General features: G+C 36.6%; 1 protein-coding gene across 2 annotated transcripts in view; it reads right to left on the reverse strand.

Moving 5' to 3' along the window:
* Positions 1–25,103, reverse strand: part of LOC136846875 (uncharacterized) — a 122,275-nt gene that overhangs the window by 81,122 nt on the left and 16,050 nt on the right. For both annotated transcript variants that reach the window (XM_067118132.1, XM_067118128.1), the window contains exon 2: positions 23,879–23,951. The gene's annotated coding sequence lies outside the window, so the exon portion shown is untranslated. The remainder of the gene's footprint in view (positions 1–23,878; positions 23,952–25,103) is intronic.

The raw sequence follows: 25,103 nt of genomic DNA on the forward strand, positions 1-25,103 counted from the left end.
GATAATATTGCCTAAGGGGGTTGTCGCGCGCCTGTTAATGTTACGGAATGTTGGTATAGATAGGATTACCCTTAAGGGCGTTGTCATGCATCTGTGGACATCAAGGAATGTTAGACCGAATTGGTAGTAGCTTGTATTGCTCGGGCCATGTAAAGTGTCATGGAACTATCATGCTGACTGTATTGTACGTGGTATTATGAACTACGTTGTTAATATATGCATAAAAAGTTCTGCCAACTGTAAATTCAGACATTGTGTATTTGAGAATCATGGTACTTTGTCAGGTCCCACCGATACATACAGTATATACGTTCATATAAACGACAATATCTTTCACTATTTATTCTGTTCGTCCAGTTAACCATGAAACCTTGTCAACTGAGCAATTCTTTCAATTTGTCTATTCACCTTATCAGTTGAGCAATTCTTTCAATCTGTCTATTTATGACCTGTGGTTTCAAAAAAGGCTATGTTCTTATATGCCTGTTCGCGGTAAAAAAAAAAAAAAAAAAAAAGAGATGGATTCAATATAGTCATATTTTTCGGGGAGGGGGGAAGTTTGTTGGTGAGAATGTGTATGTTTAAAGAGCTGTCAAACCACCAGAAGAGTAAGGTTCTAACAGAAATTGACATGTTTTTGCCTTAAAAGGGTTTTCCAAGCTTTTGCGGGCAGCAAATATCAAATAGAGTACAAGATGACCATTGATAAGCCTATTTTTTGTTGGAGGCAACTTGCTGCAAGATACGATTTAAAATCATATGACTTTAAGTATATGCTGTTCTAAATGTCCTCTTATCAGGATAATTAGCGTGTTGAGACAAATTCACGGAGAACTTACTGCAAGATACGATTTAAAATCATATAACTTTAAGTATCTGCTATTCTAAATGTCCTCTTATCAGGATAATTAGCGTGTTGAGACAAAGCCACGGATTACAACCAAACCTTTTCATTTCATTCGTACTATGCCTCTCTCTCTCTCTCTCTCTCTCTCTCTCTCTCTCTCTCTCTCTCTCTCTCTCTCTCTCTCTCTCTCTCTGACATAAAACTTACTGAACTAAAGCAGTTAAAAGCAATAAAATTCTCTCTCTCTCTCTCTCTCTCTCTCTCTCTCTCTCTGACATAAAACTTACTGAACTAAAGCAGTTATAAGCAATAAAATTCTCTCTCTCTCTCTCTCTCTCTCTCTCTCTCTCTCTCTCTCTCTCTCTCTCTCTCTCTCTCTCTCTCTCATAGAGTTTTGTTATTCAGTTTTGGAATACAAGGAAAGGACAGTATTACCGAAATTCAGTACTTAGCTGAATAGTGCAATGCATAACAAGTATTTTATCCATTCAGTGAATGATGTAAAACTTACATCTGTAGGAAACTTTGTTACATCCTTACCCTACTTAGTAAAAAGATAATAGACATAAACAAAAATAAGACAAGTCTGTCGTGGGATACACTTGTGCAACACTTTAACAACACAGCTGAATATTACCTTTAAAACTGAATATTACCTTTAAACGGTGCGCGAAGAATAAAACCCACATTGTTAACAGCACCAATGTACTGCATTGCATATTGATATTATGCTAAAATGATATGTAGCTACACATCATTCCTGTCGTGAAATCACGACAAAAGAGTCGGTTTTGGGTATGCATGTGCCAAGTGTCCGGAGAACATAATAATGGAAGTGGAATATAAAATCTAGGCCAAGGGCCAAGTGCTGGGACCTATGAGGTCATTCAGCGCACTAAGGGAAATGGAGAATAAAAAGGTTTGAAAGGTGTAAAAGAAGGAAAACCTCGCAGTTGCACTATGAAACAATTGTTAGGAGAGGATGGAAGGTAAGATTGGAGAAAGTGAATATGAACAGAGGTATAGTAAAAGGAATGAAAGGGATTGCAGCTAAGGGTCGAAGGACGCTGCGAAGAATCCTAAATAATGCCAACAGTGCACCGCGTTAGGTGCACTAACGGCGCTACCCCCCTACAGGGCACATGATAACGCTAATGCTTCTTCACGACATAATAGATTTTGTACGGTTTTGTGAAGCAAGACATGAAATAAGGAAGATGAAATAAAGGACGTATTTGAAAAGGAAATAAATGCCTAGAAATCAAAATAGATTCTTAAATATTATCTGGCGAGCTAACTACGATTCATAAACATAATAACAGAACAAATACCTTCCCTGTGTCTGAACTGGCAGAAGTTTATAAGTTTATATAATATAATATATATATATATATATATATATATATATATATATATATATATATATATATATATACATATATATATATATATATATAATATATATATGTTTCTGACTCACGTCGGGATCGAACCCAGGTCTCTCAGGTGGAAAGCAAGGGCGTTATCCACTAGGCCATAAAGTCTAAAAGATGTTGGAACCTGAGAGCAACTTCTTTTAGACTTGTATGGCCTAGTGGATAACGCCCTTGCTTTCCACCTGAGAGACCTGTCAGGTGGAAAGCAAGGGCTTTATCCACTCACACTACCTGAAAATCTAAAAAGATGTTGGAACCTGAGAGCAACTTCTTTAGACTTCTGTATGGCCTAGTGGATAACGCCCTTGCTTTCCACCTGAGACCTGGGTTTCGATCCCGACGTGAGTCAGAAATTTATTTCTGTTCCACACGTGATTGTGTGTTGATGATTTCTATATATATATGTATGTGTATAAATATTATATATATATACAGTATATGTATAATTCGCTGTCAGTGACAATTTTCATAAAAGATTCAAGATTAGCATATGTCTCTCTGCTGTGCAAATAAGATCTTACTCAGCAAAACATTTCAATTCACGACAGTTACTACCCCGATAACTTAAGGGATTTACAGTTTTAAAAACCTTTTCTCTTTAAAAAGGTTTATGAGGTCTGGGTATTCTGGAATGAAATGAAGTATAATTAAACTTTTAAAAATTGCGCTTTTGTCTGTCAGCAGAAATCTCTCTGAAAGCAATGGCGTATATGCAAATTAGATCAAGAAATAAAAGAGATATATGTCTTCTCTTGCCAAAAATAAATTTCAGTTGGCATCCACTGATAGAAGCTCGTATACTAATGGAAATGAAAAAGCTTTGGATCTTTTTCCGTTGTCAAGAAATCAGTTCCCTGCTTCTTCACTACCAAGTTCCTGTTTCTTTCCTTCTCGGACCAAGTTTTTGTTTCTCTCTTTCTCTCGAAAAGTATTCGGTCAGGATTCGTCAATAACTTAAAACAGGCGAAAACAATTCCGCGAAAGATAGCACTTGACATAACTGCGTTACAAACATCAGAGTCTGCGACGGATATCAGAAGCAGCGAAAAACAAACATATTTGTTAGCAATACTCTTTATTCGTCCGTGATGGGCAGTGGGTCCACTGGGAGAAAGAGTAGCCAGTCGGCCAGTCAGTTTAGAGACCTGATGGAGACAAAACGAAGTTGCTGGAGAGAGAGAGAGCAAGAGAGAGAAATGAAGGCTCTGAACTAGTGGCTATTTTCACTGATCGTGGGATGATCTCTGTGGATTTTTACTTCTGTGCTTTTATCTCAAATTAGAACGCTCTCTGTCATTCCTACTGATACGACACCAGTTTATCGTGCCAACTGAATTCTTGGTATCAGTTTTTAGGAAAAATTGTTTAGTGTTATGCCCCCCTGAGGAGAAAGAATAAATCGTCATTATCGCATCCAGCGCTGCGCCACTCATCTCTTTCCTATGCTTTCACTTCCACAAATCTCTGCTCATCTCCAACCTCCACTTGCAAAGCTTTCTTCCCATTATCCAATTAGGCCCAGGTTTTCCTACTGCTCTGGTGCCCACAGGAGTCCAGCTAACACTATCCTGCTCATTTTGCCAGGGTGGGACCAAGGACATGTCCAAGACATATCCATCTCCTTGTCATCTTTATCTCATCTGTACACAGAAATTCCGTAATTTCATTTTTTAGAATAATTCCTTGGCCTATCCCGCCATGTGTCTCTTTATTTCCTTCTCAAAGGTTTATTCTCAAATCGACAATTTTTTTTTATTATACAGTAGATCTATTTTCATAACATGATCATTGATCATATGACACTATAGATCATACTAATTCATAGTCGTATGCCATTCCAGTCTATTTGACACCCAACTTTTAGTCAGCCAGCCCATTGTTTGATTTGCCTTTTTCAGTCTCAGTAAATTCATCCCAAGAGAACCTGTACTGTATATCATTGTTCCTAAATAATGTTTTTTAATCCTTTTGTGCATTCGCTGTCCTCATTATTTCGATTTTTCTTAGAGTTATTGTTATTACCGCCTCCTTTAGACATATGCTGCATTTTAAGAAGTAAGCAAGCTTTGTTAACTTCATCTGTGTATGTTAAGTCTGTCAGTTTTACATCTTTAATCCTATCTAAACCTTATCCTCCATCTCCAAAATATTTTTCAGTTTAAAATCCACGAGAAGGGCAAACACCAAAAGTGACAGAGTACTACCCTCTAATACCCCTCTATTCGTTTTTACAATACTCCATCAACACTAACTTTGCATCTACTTCGTTCTTGCGTAATTTCAGTTAGTTCTACAGATTACGGCTATTACCACAGAGACGTCAAAAATTCCATACCATCTCACAACCAACAAAAGCCACCAGAAGGGAGTTTTGAAATTCCATATGCTACTGCACAGTACGTTTTAACACAATGGCTTGATCTACTGCAACTACAGCCTTTTCCTAAACATGGCGGTGCATCTATAACAATATTTTTCTCCAGCATATTGAGAATAAACGTACTGAATATGTTCATCACGACTGATGTAAGTGCAGTGCCACTATAGTTACAATATTTGGTCAGGTCACCTTTCTTTAGCATTTTGTTATAAACTTCAATTCACAGCCAGTAGGCTTTGCTTTCTTATATCATATCCTACAAAACATTCTAGTTACAAATAATTTCTTTAATTCCATCGCTTTCCATGTCGAAAGTTTCTTAATTACAGGTTTCACTTCAAAAAGCGTTAATTGGTTACATAAGTGATTTCGGTATTAAGCTACACACACAAATATACTATATATATATATATATATATATATATATATATATATATATATATATATATATATATATAACCGTGGGTTATCGATCAAAGAAGTTAGACAACGGAGGGTCTAGTCAGTTCTTGAATGGGTGACCTCCAAGAAAAGCCAGTTGCCCTAGTCAGTTAAGCCCCGAAAATATTAGTGGAGTAGGACGTGGCCTACCACCCTCATCCCAACAGTGCTTCCTGAAAACCGGAATGGTACCATCTTTCGGAGCCACCCTTCCTAAGGGAAAAAAGTGTATGGTAATATATGTATATATGAACCTACATGCCTGTGTATATATATGTATGTATGTATATATATATATATATATATATATATATATATATATATATATATATATATATATATATTTATATATATATATATATATATATATATATATATGTGTGTGTGTGTGTGTGTGTGTGTGTGTGTGTGTGTGTGTGTATTAGTTAAAGTTTAAAGTCCTCCTGGGCCTCATAAGGCTCATGGGGCCGGAGCTGAACTCCGGTTTCTTATATGTATGTATATATATATATATATATATATATATATATATATATATATATATATATATATATATATATATATATATCTATATATATACATATATATATATACAAAATATCTGAAATTTACACTGGAATATGAGATGCAAATCAAGCAAAAATACCCTGCGCCCTGTTGAATATAATGTTATTTAGCATTTTACTCTATGGCGCTGTAAAAACTGCAGCGAAATAAAAACACCGAAGAATTATTCCCGAAACATTTCCGGGCCGCTTGCAAAATCCCTCCCTGGTAATAAAATCATGATATTTATCCCCTTTTCTTTGGCTTCAAAATCTAATAACAAAAGCGAGCAATATTGAAACATGCACGAGAGACGAGTTTAAACAACAGGCTGCAACCGAAACCGCCGCCCGGATCCTGAAATATTCACTCTTTCTCCTTAATGATCGTTCATGTTTGTTTTGGGAAGAAGCGCTCGAATATTGACGCGTTTGAGGTTCAACCCCCTCCCTTACCTCCCCGGCCCCCTTCCCCACCCCTCCCCTGCAAGTCTCTCGCCTCGACCGACAAAGCCTTTTGCAAAATGGTCGCAAAATTATAAAGAAATTTAACATTTCAGCTCACGCCCCACTCGACGGCCTCAGTTTACCAATGGAAATGGATTTATAAAATCACTCTTTGATGGTGACCTGAATTATTTCACGCCTCGGGATATGATAATAACGAAGCTATTTGGTACTGTTGCCTGTTTTTCGAAAACGGGGAGCGTTGGGTCGTCCTTTCGGATTATCATTTCACGTCGGTTTTATTTACGAAATGTGGATATATTATATATATATATATATATATATATATATATATATATATATATATATATATATATATTCAGTATTAAATTTTTTACCCCACCAGGGGTACTTCTGGAGTAAAAACAACACAGCGGTCACTGATCTGTTCGTTCCATTCCGTAACTGCTGAGAGGCGAATAGGGCCCTTGTACAGAAAACTTCCACATCCGCAACAGTCACTCCAGAGGCCTACAGAGAAAGATCACCAGCAGTGTGTCAAAACTTCCTGACATACTCTGTGTCATTTCACGCATCCAGTCTTACACTTCTTTGATATTGAGGCTCTTTCTTTCCATTAACTCTTTCGCTCACTTTTTCCCGCACTGTGTCGTCTGCGTCTTCCTGTCCTGCAGTCGTAATACTTCCGGGTTATGCACTTTTTCGTGACCTTATTATCTTCACTGTTCTATCTGTTTGTATAGACAATCTCAAAACAGGCTTATCCACCCTTTCGCCTACGTAGTTACCACATCCCCAGAGTCTTCTTGACACAACATGCGCTAACGGCTTCCTTTTGAACTGACCCAGACACTGTCATTCTTTTCCCTCTATTCCTGCACACACATTGCACTATCATCTCTACATCTCTATGTGTTAAACATCCAGCTTTCTCTCTGTAAGAAATGATTTATGATACATTTCTCCTTTTCTGCCACACCCACACACATTCAAAACCCCAGGATATGGGGCTGCAAACCCCATGCTCCGGCGCTTTGCTGACTTTCACACCATGTAGATCAGCGGGGCTGCTTTCATTTTACCTCAGCACCACACAGGAAGGAAAAACCTAGTTTTACATTGGCATCAGGAGAGGCTAATCTACCTTTGGAGGACATTGCATCTGTACCCAAAAATGTTGGCAAGTTCAAGGGCAGCACTTCAAACTGTAGCTTGTACCGCTTACTACAACCGTGATAGCAGTCATCAGTAAACAGACTGATCTGACGTGATTGAAGTTGGCCTTAAGAAAGACAGGCTCCTCCACCATTCTGGGAGCATTTCCCTAACCAAGGATCTCACAACCCTTCACTAGGCACTCATCTGCCTTCAGGATACGGTCCATGACAATCCCAAGACACTGGCGTGTTTTTTTTCCCCCCTTAGTATTACTCCATTCTTTTCGAAGTTATTATTGAATATTGACGACCTTTCTAAAGTCCAGCGTTGGTTACTATTTTGACCGATATATATGGCAGCCGACTTGTTAGATCCTATCTTATATCCTACATCTAAGCTTTGTGTTGGTCCTGTCCTCTGGCTTGTCCTTATGTCTACATGCACAGCACGTTTATGTCCACCTAATCTATAAAGGTAAGAACACGCCCAATTTCAAATATATCTGACTTCTCCTATTTTAGTAGTGGATATTATTATTATTATTATTATTATTATTATTATTATTATTATTATTATTATTATTATTATTCAGAACATGAACCCATTTCATATGGAACAAGCCCACAGGGGCCATTGACTTGAAATTCAAGCTTCCAAAGAATGTGGTGTTCATTAGGAAGAAGTAACAGAATTGAATGGGAAACACAGAAAGGAGAGATCAGTGATTAGAAAGGAATGAATAAATTAACCTATCAATAAATAAATATTAAAATGTAAGTTAATTATTACTATCATTATATTTCTAAGCCTATTAGTATGCTTGACCGAAAGACGAATTACGTTGTTACACTGTCTTCATTGTGTGTAAGAAGATTGACCTACTTTAAAAACTTATGAAAACCATCAAAGTGTCGACAGTACGGCAGACCTATATTATTTTACTAATAGGAAAAACTGAGGGTGGTTGTTTTCTCCAACATTTTGATTGGTGACTAATATCCTCTACAATTAATTTCACATAACATTCTCAAACGTACACTAACCACTCCCGATGTCAAGGACTGGTGTCCTTATTCGTGTAAGCTCTTGCCATTCAACGACAACGAGAGAAAAACATAATTTCTTTTATTTTTTGTAAGAATTAATACCCCGTAGGGGGGTAGCGCCGTCAGTGCACCTCATGCGTTGCACTGTAGGCATTACTTAAGGTTCTTTGCAGCATGCCTTCGGCCCCCTAGCTTCAACCCCTTTCGTTCCTTTTACTGTATCTCCTTTCATATTCTCTTCCTTCCACCTTCCCACCCTCTCCTAACAATTTATTCATAGTGCAAATGCGAGGCTTTCCTCCTGTTACACCTTTCAAGCCTTTTACTGTCAATTTCCCTTTCAGCGCTGAATGACTTCATAGGTCCCAGTGCTTGGCCTTTGGCCTAAATTTTATATTCAGTCAATCTATAAGAATTAATTTGTTTGGGTCCACAGCCTGTTCGTTCTAGGACGGACATCACATCGATACTAGATTAAACGAAAATTGAAAACCACTCTCAACTACATTAATAACGTTAATAAATACCCTAAGGCCCCTTTTCTGGTAGGGGAGTTTTCTTCTTATTTCAAAATTTCAAAGGTAAGATTTCATTTTAAATATGCTACTTTTTTTAATACAGTATTAATTAGTGTATTTTGTAGTATACTTGAAATGTTAATGTGAGAACGTATGGAGTCTTCAATAATGAATGATTACTTGAACGGTAAGTCATTTATTCTGATTTTCTAAGCTGCTATTATTAATAACTATATCAGGGTAAATTGTTAACAAATTATGGAAATAAAAGGGGCCACCTGTACTGTTACATGCTCACTGTTAATCAGCGTTGCCAAAACAAAAAGAGATTCGTTCCACTTCATTGTGAGTGGTTGTAGGGGCATTTTTTGTTTTTCAACCAGCGCCAGGGAAAATCCAGCATCATTTTTAAAAGTAATTTTTTTTCTGATTTTTAACATTGCTCTAAAAACACCGGTTATTATGGCTGTCAATGACGGCGTTATTTTTCGGGCTATGTCTGCGATTCTTTCTTCTTTACCCCCTTTTTTCGCGGCGCTCTTGAACAGAAGGTTTTATTTGTTCACCTTCTTCTCCTCCACTTCACAGGCAAATAGACAGCAAGCACACACACATACACACACACAGGGACTTGGACCCTCAACTCCCCCCGTCCCCCCCTCCTCCTCCTCCTCCTCCTCCTCCTCCTCCTCCTCCTCCTCCTCCTCCTCCAACACCCCCTCCTCCCTACCCATCTCTTTACAGTTGCTTTGCCTTTTCTCTATTCCGTTCTAGGACCTCACCCTTCGTGGTACCTACCCCTAACCCCCTCCAACCTCCCTCCCTACCCTCACATCCCATCTCACTTGACTCCCTTCTTCATGCCGCAGGATCATCACTAGCAAGTAGGCAGTAGGCACACACATATGAGGACGAGGGCTTCTGGCCTGGGTGTTGGTATTTGGGGGAGGATTCAGGGAGTACCCAGGGGTCCTGTGGATGGGGGGAGGGGGGCCCTCCTTTGTGGGGATGGGGAATCTGTGGGCTTAGCTGGCGTGTTCGATAAACAACTTCCTCAGTTTGAGGAGGAAGAGGTTAATCAAGATTGTAATGAAGGGACTCTTGTATCTGATTAAGAGAGGCTTCGAGAGCCTGTGCCGAGAGTCTCTCCCCAAACCGCGGCAGGAGCCTTTCTCCTCTCGCCAATAATTAAGCTGGAGGGCTCTTCACCTGTTAATTATCAAACATTTTTCAATGTAGTGGCACTCAGGCAGGTCATACAACTTTTATTATCTCATTATGATCACACGAGAATATTTTTGTGGAGGAGCTTCACTCTGTTCATTCTCTCTCTCTCTCTCTCTCTCTCTCTCTCTCTCTCTCTCTCTGATTGCAGACCTTTCTTTTTTTTTTCCCCCATCTTTTTTTATGCCAAGGATCGAAAAACTGAATCGGTATCAGTCGTGATTTCCAAAGAAGCGCTGAATTAGCCACTTCAAGTATCACTAAACAGGCGTAGTTTAGCTGAGCATTTTCGGTGAAATTTTTCATAATTTATATTTTTGTCGAATATTAAAAGATGAAATAAATCAACGGAGGTTTTTAGATTCACATAGTTTTTTCCACTTCCTTTCCGATATAGTCAAGACTTTTTTATATCTTGGAAGCGAAAGGATTCCTACGCTTTTAAGATTTCTTACGTTTGAGTGTGGAAAAGTAATCTGAATTCTATACGTCAGATAAATAATATTTCTTACACACACACACACACACACACACACACACGTATATATGTATATATATATATATATATATATATATATATATATATATATATATATATATATATATATATATATATATATATATATATATGTATGTATATATGTGTGTGTGTGTGTGTGAGAAAAATTACACAAGTTAATGCATATACATGTATAAACATTTTTGAGTAAGAAAGCACTATGTATAAGTGTGAGTGTTTTGATAAAGAAAAACATAACGCAAATTAGGATATATAGTGTTGTATCAAATTTAATTACGTTTTCAAAACGAATTGTAGTTTCGCATTAAAATGTCTACTTGCCTGAAAAATTTCTCAAGATTTCCCAGGTCAATGAATAAAGTTCACTAATATCTGACATAATCGTTAACCCAGTACACATTATACGAGAGAAACTAACCATCATATATTCATGTTGATGTCATTGATCTTACTTTCAGAACCCTCAAAATTGTATTTTTTTTTATCTTATAAAATCAGAACAACAAGTATAGGCCACTTTCGACTCGAAAAAATAATCTGAAGAATGTCGGCTTATATTTAGAATAGAATATAGAATTTAGGCGAAAGGCCAAGCTCTGGGACCAATGAGATCATTCAGCGCTGAAACTGAAATTGACAGTAAATAGGTTTGAAAGGTGTACCAGGAGGAAAACCTCGCAGTTGCACTATGAAACAATTGTTAGGAGAGGATGTAAAGTCAGATGGAAGAAAAGAGAAAATAAACGGAGGTACAGCAAAAAGAATGAAAGGGGTTGCAGCTGGGGGCCGAAGGGACGCTGCAAACAACTCTTAAGTAATGCCTACAGTGCACCGCATGAGGTACACTGACGGCACTACCCCTACGGGTGTCGGCTTATATTTGGCAAAGATTGCAATCGCTTGACGAAAGATTACCTTCAAGAATTTCTTGTTCGTGGGCTTGACTTAGATTTACTGCCATTGGCCTAGTACTTGATTGTTCACGAAGACCTTTTACGACGGTTAAGGGAGCTTGTTTATCTCGCTATGAAAGGTTAGCTCTTAAAAAACTAATATGCACGAAGGACCTTCTTTCCGAAAAGGACCTCACACAAAGTTCTCCTTGCGAGCGTCCTCTGGCGAAAGGTGAGTTGCTTAAGGACGTTCGGTTGCTTCTTGCAGAGTTCTACGCCTTCTCTCTCTCTCTCTCTCTCTCTCTCTCTCTCTCTCTCTCTCTCTCTCTCTCTCTCTCCGTCAAGACCGCGATCACACGATTTGAAAATTACGGTCGCGTTCTGCCCAACTCCTCTGCATTTTCAAAGGGCACCTTTGAGTTTCTCAGTTGTTATGCGTGCGGGCTTTAAAAGCCGAGGCGAGAAAATAACTAGAATTGAAGACTAGCAAGAGGAGTGATGACCCTTCTTCCCCTTTCCTAAGATTTATTTTCAAATTCTCCAAGTTTAGAACCAAGACTTCTGCGTGGCCTTCGTGTCAATCACCATCGGGTCAGTGGTTGGAAGTTTAGGTCCATGAATAAGAACTCATTCCTCAGAAAAACTCCATGGGGATGAAAAGATGCTTGTTCCTGCGAGAGAGAGAGAGAGAGAGAGAGAGAGAGAGAGAGAGAGAATGTGCGTATGGAGTGGAGGCGAAAGGAGGGGTGAAATTCCTTAAGAATTACTTTAGAAAAAGTAGCTATGATGCTTGTTCCTGCGTGAGAAAGAGAAAAGAGAAGAGAGAGTATGTGCATATATATATATATATATATATATATATATATATATATATATATATATATATATATATATATATATATATATATATATATATATATATATTAAATTCCATGCAGGTGTCACAACGAAAATTATTAGATCTTTAACCAGCCCCTTAATCAGGGTTCTTATAAATCTGCCTGTCATTAATCATTTCCTTGTACATACAGCTTCTTCAATCAGTAGTAATCTGGCGATTTATTACTTCGCATTCTCGTTTTTCATCTTAAGCAGTATATGCTTAACTTTGGCACTCTCAATCATTTATTCCTTACACTTTTCTCTTCTATTCACTAAGACATTCATGACTATGCTTCCAGTCTTCGCTAAAGCATCCACATAATATCTCTACAGCCCTCCGTTCAACTCCGCCAATGTTGACTCCTTATTTGACTTGGTCCAAGGCTTCCCACCTCGTCCTTCAAGTAAGCGTTGAAAACAACTATGCTCAATGTAAGCCACTTTGGTTTGGCCCCATATTTGATGCTATGGCTACTTTGTGATTGACATATGTAAATAGAATAGTGTCCTATTCTTTTCTGTTTTTGCCTTTGTTATGAAGGCTCTGTCTCCCCTTACTCGATGCCTTTCCTAACTGCACTTAACAGTATACATAAAGATCTCTCTTTGTATGCGTTTCTTTCCTGAGAAATTATTTCTCTCACACAATCCTTCAGAAAATCAAGAAAATTAAAAAAGAATGAAATTCAATTCTCACATGACTGATAACTAACCGAAGTATTTACAGAACGCCTTTTGTATACAAGATCAGGAAGAGCAATCTTAATTCATTATACATTACTTCTCTTAATCATAATGATTTTTTCTCTAACGAAGTGTTCAGAGAAAACATATACCGAGAACTTATATTGGAAGCTAAAACATAAACATAATTTCATTTGATCAAAATTGCTCTGTTCACCTTGGGAGCGAATTATGCACCTGGCAGTTAGGCGAGGCTGAAGTAACCTGTGGCCTACGGGGGATGAGGTTACTGTCTACATGACCTATTGTGACCCCAACTGACACGAGCACCTATTCAAAACTGGGTTGACTGTGGGCGACAGTCCACAGTCGAACCATAGACGTAACATATCCATGCTGTAAAAAATGGAGGTAATCTAAGAGAGGATCGAGACAGGAGCCATTAGCGAGAAATGTCGTGGACAATGAATGGCAAGTCGAGTTCATTACCCCGAAATTATCGTTGTCAAACATATGGAAAATAAATTGATGAGCACTGCCCTTGATTGACAATAAAACAGGAACTTACAAACCATTCTATGCTAGTTTATAGTCTTTCCGACGGCAGTTCTTGGTCCTCTCCACCCAACCCCACCCCCGAAATCTGGGTAATTTTGTCGCAGATCTTCGCTTTTATTTTGTAAGTTCGTTACGGTATCCGCCGGTATTATGTTAGCTGTTGTTGTGTTAAACGTTTTGCAGATTTAGCCGTGAATAAACTGAATTTAGCAAATCTCCATGAATGTAAAAGTGTAACGATAGCAAGCCAGCTTTGCTTCGTTGTTCTTTGGTGATCAGTTTGGAAATTATTCATATACATGTACATGTCCTTTACAAATATATATATATATATTATATATATATATATATATATATATATATATATATATATATATACATATATATATGTATTATGTATGTATGTATGTATGTATGTATGTATACGTATATGAATATACATTCTCATACATATTCATATTATATAATATATGTGTATGTGCACTCAGCGTATTTTTAAACATACATCTTACCCCTAAAATCATTTCTTTCACTACATTTTCGAGAAATAAATTTATACAGAACTACGTTTATTTACTTCGTCAGAAAGACCATTTTAATTTCCCAATCTAGGAAATACGAAACAGTCTATACCTTAAATTCCACTCGAGTCACGGCGACCGGGGATAGCGCAATTCACATTCCAAATTTACATATTGTATCTACACTGTCCTTCACCTCGAGTCTGCCGAATTAGTACACCGGACGGGCCATGTCCTTTCGGACGCATCTTGTGTTGCTTATGTTTATTCATGATCAGTATATGGCTCTCTCTCTCTCTCTCTCTCTCTCTCTCTCTCTCTCTCTCTCTCTCTCTCTCTCTCTCTCTATTGGTCATAATGGTTCCCTTGTATAAAGTAATCTTTGGGTTAAGAGAAAACTTGGACAGTAGTTTTATCTCTCTCTCTCTCTCTCTCTCTCTCTCTCTCTCTCTCTCTCTACTGGTCATAATGAATGTCTCTCAACTGTTTGTCTCTGCAATAAAGTAATCATTGGTTTGAAAAAATTTGGGCGCAAGTTTTTATCTCTCTCTCTCTCTCTCTCTCTCTCTCTCTCTCTCTCTATATATATATATATATATATATATATATATATATATATATATATATATACTGATCATATTGCATTTCACTTAAATATTTATAACAACAATAAAATGATCTTCGGTTTGAGATAATACTTGGATACAAAGCTATGTGTCGACATAATTATCAACTGTTTCTGGATGAAAGTGCTTTATCGAACAAGCATTAAGTTAACGAGGTTGGCCGCTATGTTTACGGCGTTTATTCAGCATCTTCGGCTTTGATATATGATGTAAATTATTGCAAGGTACGAAATAGATGTTGAACAAACATTTCTTCTCACAAGGTTAACTTGGACAGCCGTTGCGATCACTGCCAAAAGGTTTGCTTTTGATGTGATATATACAGTATATAAATGAACAACCGGGAACGAATGGTTTTAAAATCTCGTGATCCGTATCTACTTCAAAATTAAATTTAAAAGACTCTCCGTGTTCGTATAATTTCTTATTGTTTGGTCTGGGGTAAAAGTTTTCACGAAGGCTCAAAAGTTACAGTGTATCAGCAAGGGCTGATACTTTAGAATAGATGTTTTCTTGGTATGGATTGTTCTTGAATCATTGAAATTTAAGTCTTGGCACCTATTCCGGCTTTGCCCGTGCGCCGATTGACGCGAAACCTGTTGTCTGTGCATATGTATTTCATGATACCTTATATAGCAGACTTCATTCCAGCCGGGAGAATGTGTCAAAAATATTTCCGTTGTAGGAATCGGTAGTATATGACTGAATAGGCACGGGTTTTGATATCGAAAATTTCGATTTTCATTCGGCGTAATTATGTTTTCATCAACACTTTTTGATTGAAATGCAAGCATAAAAATATGCAGTGTTTAAAAATATATGTTGTTTTTCTTTTTATTGTATTCTTGCACGTACCTTTTTTTGGGGGGTGGGCGTCTGACGAGTATAGCTCGAAAGCAGTGATTACGCAAAAAATTACTGTCGCTTTTCACTTCCAATTTCTAGTTGTCCCATAAATTATCGGTACCACTGCCAAGCCAAACTTTCTCCAAAACCTTTATAAGGCCACAAATTTAAAGGATTCAGGGGATAAGAAAACAGGAAATGCCTTAACACGACACAAGAACAAAATGGAACGAGCGTTCTCAAAAACAAATATGCAGAATATTAAAGATAATAATATTTTAGTCTTGCTGATGAAGCAGTAAGCCATTGTCGGAACTGGGGCCCTTTTTATTTATTATTTTCAATATTTAAATTCTTCTGTCAAGTAACAGAACCGGGAATGAAGCATATCTAATGCGAAGAATTTGCATATTACATTATGACAGTTCATTTCCTTTTATTTTTCTATTTTACTTTACGTAAAATAGTGGAACGGTGTCAATGAAAAGACCCATATGAACTGAAATATGATAAACAGTATTTTGAGAAATTATGATGTGCTAACGTGCTAAAGACGGTATAGAGCTTAGTGGCAGCTGTATGCTCTTTGACATAGACAATATATATATACGAGTATATATATATATATATATATATATATATATATATATATATATATATATATATATATATATATATATATATATATATATATATATATATATATATATTCGTAGCCTGATTATTATTATTATTATTATTATTAGTAGTAGTAGTAGTTGTGGTAGTAACAGAGTTGAAGGTGGTAATAGTTGTGTGTGTGTATGTGTATTATGTGCGTGTGTGTGTGTGTATGTATATATATATATATATATATATATATATATATATATATATATATATATATATATATATATATATATATATATATAGAGAGAGAGAGAGAGAGAGAGAGAGAGAGAGAGAGAGAGAGAGAGAGAGAGAGAGAGAGAGAGAGAGAGAGAGAGAGATCCTTCCCAATAACTTTTAGATAAACTGCCCATAAATGTATTCGATGTTTTAAAATTTCGTATTCTAAGGACCTGAAACAGGTTGGCTCAGGTTACATCGTTCTAACTTTTATCATGCATTCATCATAATTTCATAATATTCATAATTCTTTATAATATTCATAATAAGTCGTTATGCGACAATATTTCCATTCATTTTTGAGCACTCAGTAGGTCAACCGAAGTTCGCCACGAATTTCTTCTACACAGACTTTGTTTTCAAAAGATCTCCCATAACATTTACAAGTTGCTGAATGTGGAAATGTTTTTCTAAACATTCTTCACAACATTTGCAAACTGCTGAGTGTGGAAATTTTTTGTAAACATTCTTCATAACATTTGCAAACTGCTGAGCGGGGAAATTTTTTTTGTAAACATTCTTCATAACATTTGCAAACTGCTGAGTGTGGAAATTTTTTTTTTCTAAACATTCTCCATAACAATTTGCAAACTGCTGAGTGTGGATTTGTTTTCCTGAACATTCTCCATAACATTTGCAATTTGCTGAGTGTAGAAATTTTTTTCTAAACATTCTCCAAAACATTTGCAATTTGCTGAGTGTGGAAATGTTTTTCTAAACATTCTCCATAACATTTGCAAACTGCTTTGTGTAGACATTTTCGTTAGGAGATTACTTTTAGCCTATAAAATGTTGAACTATGGGAAAACACCATCGCCTGTGATGCATTTAAAATAATACTGTAAGATGATACTGCAGTGTTTGCAATCGTAATTAGATTCGTCGCCCTTTTTTATCATTATTTGTTATTATTCTTATTTTATATTTTAGCACAACTTTTCGTTGTAATGGTGTAGTTAAATTGAAGTTCCACGAATATTACACAGTCGCAGAACCAAGGTCAGTTTGGATAAATAAAGGAACTTGCACATAGATAGAAAGATAGGTAGGTGGGCAGACCGAGATTTGTCACTAATAGATAGTTATATATCGATTGGTCACTTACCTATAGCTTAATGCACAGATCGACAGACAGAGATTGTTCACTTACCTATAGATAGATACACATATAGTGATCACTAACTTACAGCGGAATACAGAGAGAGAGAGAGAGAGAGAGAGAGAGAGAGAGAGAGAGAGAGAGAGAGACTGTCTGGCTGCGTCTGGAAAGTGGGTCTGAGTCTCCCTTCAGCTTCTTCTTCTTGTAACTAGAAACACGACTCCATCACCTAGTCCTGAGCAAGCCAAGAAACAACCTCCTTCCCCCATTTGCTTTAGAAATCTTACAGAGCATAGGGTACAGCCTCTTGTTTTCTCTCTCGGTTAGATTCTGTATGCCGGAGAAAGCAGTAAGTGTTGACGTTCAAATAAATTTATTTTTCTACTAAAATTATCTGAACGAAGAGGCCGTGTCATTCTGCATGTAGTCTACGCTTGGTTTCTGCAAATAATATATTGTGTTCAAAGATTCGTCAAAAAACGGTTTTCAAGACTAAAATGTCTTTTATTTTCATTTGTCTTATTGTTTTTACTATCATATAATAGTAGTCTTGCCGAATATGTCCAAGGTTTATTGGATGGTATGTATTTGAAATGAATCGATTTAGTCTAATTTTAGATCTCAGTCATCCCATTCGACTGTGTGGTATTTATTATTATTATTATTATTATTATTATTATTATTATTATTATTATTATTATTATTATTATTATTATTTGATTTAAACAAGAAATACTAACCTGCTATACTTAAAAGTTCAAAATTTGAACACTTAGTAATCGGTAAACAAAAATACACTTGACAAAATTATGGGAAATGCACAGTATGGATGCCTGTCCACGAGTGTTTTAATTATTTCCAACCAGTCTACAAAGGTAGATCCAAAGCTCAAAAACCTGCAAAAGTTTCATACAGGAGTTCGTTTCGAAAGAAAATCTCTTCGCTGAAACTCAAAAATAAAATACGGCAGTCTATCGTCCTTCGGTACGATAATGTTACGACAATGTTGCAAATAACACAAATCGAGATAATTGGAAGTCGAGTTACCCTCGTCACGAATGTGACGCAAGGAGAATTACAGATTTTTGTGTATTTCTGACAATCTTCAGGCTGATCCTCAATCTGTTTTTGCTTTGATTTTCTTTTATTGTCTGTGAGGAAGAAAGGGGTGGGGGTGAGGGGGAGGTTACGAGGGGAGGAAGGGTTAGTCGGTATGTTATTGAGGGGAAGAGAGGGAGGAGGCGCTGAAGATGATCGGTTGGGTGGAGGCTTCAGCAGCAGAGGAGGTGCAGGGGGATGGTGGGGGAGGGGAAGGGGAAGAAGACCACTAGAGACTGACCAGTGTGGCGTTAAATATGTAAGTAGGCTAAAGCTCGGTCCATCACGCAGGAAAGGTTAGGCTCTATTCGTACACAAGGATTCGAATTGGGGCTCGGCCGAAATGCCTCCTGAGATATTCATAGCACCAACCTCCAAGTACCTCACTGCTCCTGCCGCCACCCATCAGTGTCCTCCTCCTCCTCCTCCTCCTCCTCCTAACAGGAACAACGTCCCGAGTCTATAACCTTCATCGAAATGTCAGCGGGGAACCCGCAGGTTTTAACCCTTAATCGCTCGCTCGCAAAGGGAAGGAGGAAGGAAAAAAAAGAAAAGACGGACTAAACGATTAAAAGGAAGAGTAAGTAAGAAGCCGGATGCTGAGAGAGAAGAATGGCACTGCCATAAAGGGAAAGAGGGGTGGGGAATGACGTCACTCTGAAAGGGAGAGTGACAAGGATTACAAGACGATGAAGGGATGAGGGAGAGCAGAAAATATGCAAGGAGAAGTATGCACCGAGGAGAACTGGAACTTTAGTAAGGGAAGACGGAGACTTGGATGTCAGGGAAGGGAGAACGGAGAAGATTACAAGACAGCGAAGGGAAAGGGGAGGGAATTATTTGATGACAGTGAGGAGAAAGTGAAAAGGGAAAATTCTAAGCTGGAGTTTGTTGGAGGGAATCGAGCGTTGATGAAAGTAAAAGTTGTCAAATCCCCGTCAAGATAAATTTCTCTGAAATGGATTTCATTCCATCATTATGCCCTTTGTAATTCTCCAATATATATAAAAAAATTATATTGAAGATGAGATCTCGGCCAAAGAAATCTTAAAAACAAAGGTGTGCACAGTGATTAATCTATACATTTATTGAAAGATCTCTAGAATTATTCATGAAGAAATAACTCTCACAGTAACGAGACTTCTATGCTCCTAAATCGTTATAAAATACATTCTCAGTAAATACGTACATTTTAAACATGTTAATTGCAAAACAGAAATATAGAACATAAAATATTTATTGTTTAATTATGTATATACGCATATATTACAGGAATATTATATGTAAACATGTATTGTTACATATGTATGTACGTGTATATGCATTTTACAAATAATAAAAAAAATGCTGTATGTATAAAACCGGAATAATACGTGATTCCTAGAGATTTTGCTGTTACGCACTGTGAGAGCTGAGGAATTGTTATTCCTTTGCTGTAACGTCACTTGTTAACACGAATTTCTCACACGAATCAAAATTTCATAGTATCTTAGAGAAGGGCAAAGAGTTCATTTCATATTTAACAAAGGAAATCATTTATATGCCTCTGCTCTCCCTCTCTCTCTCTCTCTCTCTCTCTCTCTCTCTCTCTCTCTCTCTCTCTCTCTATTCAGTAAGTCATTTCTACTTGAATTATTAACTCTAATAACTGGTCTATTAATCTTCGTATAGAATGTTCTCACTAACATGCGCTAAATAAGAATCTAATTCGTGGCACTGATTGAAGTTTGAGAAAATAAGGTATATGATATCTTTGATGTCATTCTCAACAGATAAATCAGAGATTCTTACCACAGAAAAAATTGATATATCAGAGGTATTGGGAAGAGAGACAGGAAGAGATAGAGAGACAGGAAGAGCGTAATGGAGGAAGGAGAAGAAGAAGAAGAAGAAGAAATATTATTTGATATAGAAGTCCCATTGGATGATGCGCTTGGCGGGTAATGAGATTATTAGGTGAGGTGGAATATATTTGTCAATCAATTGCTTAGGGACCATTACGCGCATTTCCCCAGGGAAAAAGAAGAAGAAGAAGAAGAAGAAGGAGGAGGAGAAGGAAAAATATTTATTTTGTTTACTTTGGGTTATGCCCCCTCCAGGCAGATACTATTTAAGGGACGACGTTATATATATATACAGTATGGGGCTTTAAAAAAAATCAGTGAGGGTGAGTACACAGGGATGGGTTTTTTTTTCTGTTTGTTTATTTAGCTGCTTACTACCTGCCTGAATCGTTTTCTAACGCGAGTAGTGTTTATAATTTTCAAAGATTTGTTTGTTGACCGATACAGGAATTATTAAAGGCATAGGCATATATATATATATATATATATATATATATATATATATATATATATATATACACACACATACATACCTTAATAATTCCTTCATATATATATATATATATATATATATATATATATATATATATATATATATATATATATATATAAATGTGTGTGGTGTGTACACACTCTTTTCTCATTTAACCACACCATTTTCCCATTTTGAGGCGACAGCATTAGAAGAGTAATGCCTTCAGATCTTTTCAGCGAATCTCCTTAGGGATGAGGCCGCTGGACCCACGCCCTTTTCTTTGACTCTAGCAGGAGCCGGCACCAATTTGTAGCTGAGTGCACTTTTGAGCGATAATCTTTGAGCTAACTCGGTCCCAGCAATCAGGAGCGTATCGCTCAACCATGGCACCCACTACATATATATATATATATATATATATATATATATATATATATATATATATATATATATATATATATATATATATATATATATATACATACACACATATATATAAACACATATATATATATAAATATATCCATATATATGTATATATAGATATAGGTATTTATGAATGTGAATTCAACCGCCCTGCACGAGTCTATTCCCATCTGCAAAAGAGTTTTACCCTAGTTAAAAATATAGATAAACTTTTGGAAGGTTTATGCTATGCTATTTTAAAACTTAATTTCTTGCAAGTGTAAATTAGGTGTAACAATGCAATAAATAAGTCTTTGAATTTAAGGAGTCATATAAATCATAGAAGTTGGTGAATTAGTGAATTATGAAGAATATTGAAACTGGTAAAATAGACTAAGATGCAACTGATATATGATTAGATTTAAGCACTATGGAATATGGAAAAATGTCAAAGAAATCGCTTGGATTCTGCATGAAGAATCTGTATTTTTTTTTTTTTTTATAAAAACGTTTCTTCTTTACTGAGATGGATCCACAATCCTCGGTGAAGAAATAATTTGATTTTTTCTTAACGATAACAAAAAAATTCTTATTAAGTAAAACGACATTTCTTCGTTATTAGTTGATTTAACGTTATCATCTGCCTAAATACTCCCATGGCCACTGACGCAGATTTTACATTACGTTATGTCTGTAAATATTTCATTACACAGGTACCTAAACAAAAATAGTTACAGTTTTTTAATTGAATACAAACTCAACTTCATCAATAGCATCACTCGACTTTCCTTTGGTTCCTGGGGTTTCTAAAGTACATGTGTTTCTTTTGCCTTAAATTATTCCCAAAAGTGCTCAGAACTGTCTGGCATAAATTAATTAGACGTGTGTTTTTTGCTTTGCTTCTTTCCATTCATTCCTTTTTTCTGTGTAGCATCGTGTCATTTTGTTGCTCGTTTTTTTTCAATACTCTTCTGTATTTTTATGCAGTTTTGAAGTTCGCGAAGGATTTTTATAGAGGTCTTTTACAGGTACTGTCGTCTACAACAATTTTTTAAATGTAATTTGTTCCAGTAATGGGCTGCTAAGAATCAATGACAATGGCTGTGAAATGTTTGATCACTGTTTCAATATGCGAGATTCTGCTTTCATTTCAAATGTTACATCACGTAAATTTGATTAAATGAGTTCCAGTGCAGTTAGTGGGAGAGGATTTTCTCCATGATGAATATAATTATGGCTTAGCATGTTATACTTTTTTTTGACATTTAACATAACCAGTGCCTGAACTGTACTGTCACGAAGTTACTGTACTATGACAATTTTATAAAACTTAAAACTATTGTATGCCAAACAGTGTTGTGTTTCATTCGGTAAAGCCTATGAATCTTTCCACTGATTTTACCCTTGTTAAGAAGTCTGTCTACAGTTATATTATTGATCCAGTGTCGTCCATCAAAATCCAAAAGTTTGCATACTTTCGGGTCTGTTTTTATACCTAAACCATTCCGGCGACCAATTTAAAACCCCCAAAAATAAAAACTTTAGCAATGACTGGGTGACGAAGCATCCTTGTTATATGTACGTGTTAACATCACAAATTTAAGGCCGTAGGTCCGTTATCAATCGCCTATCTATAACGACGGGCAATTCATACAGTATGTAGCTCCGTACTTGTGTAGTGATGCACATTGTAGTCTCTATCGGTGTTCCTCTCTGCCCCCCAACTCAAATATCATCGGACGGGACACGTGTTCCTCGTCAATTTTGCAATTCGGCCGATATAAATAGGTCCTCTCGTCCTTTTCAAGATGGTCGAGTGGGGGATTGGGCTCATTTGCTCAAATGAAGGGAATGATCCCTAGGACGCACGGCGGGATTTATTTAAAGGATTACGAATGAGTTCGTCCTGCAGGATTTGAGACAGGAGAGCGAAAGAGAGAGAAGATGGTTATCTTCAAATGCGAATGTCGATTTCAGTGTTCAGGGAAAGATATGAGGTGGTTAGATATTTGCAAGGAGCCATAGACGGGGCGGTGTATATATATATATATATATATATATATATATATATATATATATATATATATATATATATATATATATATATATATATATATTATATATACAGATATATGTGTATACACGCACACATATGTATACATTACATATACAGTTATATAATATATGTACGTATGTATATAATTATATATATATAGATATATATTTATTTATTTATATGTATATACGCACACGGTATAATAGTATTATTTCAACACTGATCGTGATTAGGTGTCTGAGGAATAATGATCCTCGTTGTGTAGACAGGCTCAATAAATAAAATGACATGAGTTTTACAATTCAAATTCTTGTGATGGAGGTTTATATTTTATCGGTAGCACAACAGATGTGCATTAAAAGACATTTATATGAATGGTTCATAAATGTAGATTTCCTCTAAATCCTCTCTTCATCTTACCTTAGCTTAGGGTCTTCCTCACGAAGCTCACCAGACTGGGTCACTTTTTCGGATACGCTATCCGCAGTCGCGCCTGAAACAGAAAACATATCAAAATCCACACACACACAAAAAAAATTTTTTTCTTTGAATTCATTTTTATTTTTTTGAAATACATTCAGTCAAAAGCAGACCTCTGAATCCACAGGTGAATCAGCTTCCGCATCCAAATCCACCTCAAAATCAACTAATCCATCTGTGTCCTATAACCCACCACTAGACAACTTTTCGTCGACTTTGAATATAAAATTCAGGCCAAATTTCAAGTGCTGGGACCTATGAGGTCATTCAGAGCTGGAGATAATGATGAAACAACTGTTAGAAGAGGGTGGAAAGTAAGATGGAAGAAAGAGAATGTGAATGGAGATATAGTAAGGAGGAATAATAGGGGTTGCAGCTAGGGGCCGAAGGGACGCTGCAAAGAACCTTACATAGTGCCTGCGATGCACTGCGTGACGTACACTGACGGCATTACCGCACTAAGGGTAAAACCTGTCGTCGAAATCCATCGCTTACTTTTTGGAGTAACTTGCAAACAGACCACTGATCCCTATGCTGTACATGAGTCATGAAGCCTCTTGGCGAAACATGGAAGCCATGTTACCCCTCCAAGAGTATTGCGAATGCTGCTGAAGCTCACTGTTTAGGCTGTAAAGTAAAAACTGCCATTCGTCCTTATTAATACTAACTCCCGTGACGGTCCTTATTCTATCATAATACCTCCTCTTTAACACCTCATAACCACTGCCCCAGTAAAACAGTTAACATTTATTTTTTTCGTATTTCTATCGTAATCATCATCATAGTACAGTACAGAAATATGCACGGTTATTGTTCTAAAGTATTATCCCCCCGTGTCTGTGTCTCTCCCAGTTTTAATTTCACCGAACAGTTTCCTCGTTTTTTACTCATATTTTAAAAATTGTGATTCATACACGTCTGCAAGAAACATCGAACGAAGAAGAATTTACGTTCGTTTATTGTGTAACTGATATGATCAAATATTATTATTGTAATGTAAACGTTGAAAAGATAAAACAACAATATACTTAATGTCTGGTTTACGCTAGCTGAAAATCTAATTTATATTGCTTTCTCTCATCGATCAGAATGTTACAAGAAGGTAAATTCGTTTCAGTTAATGTTTTCAACTCGATATTTTTTCTTCTTTTTTAGCATTCTTATC

Source organism: Macrobrachium rosenbergii, chromosome 2 (genome assembly GCF_040412425.1).
Source record: "Macrobrachium rosenbergii isolate ZJJX-2024 chromosome 2, ASM4041242v1, whole genome shotgun sequence".
NCBI lineage: Eukaryota > Metazoa > Arthropoda > Malacostraca > Decapoda > Palaemonidae > Macrobrachium > Macrobrachium rosenbergii.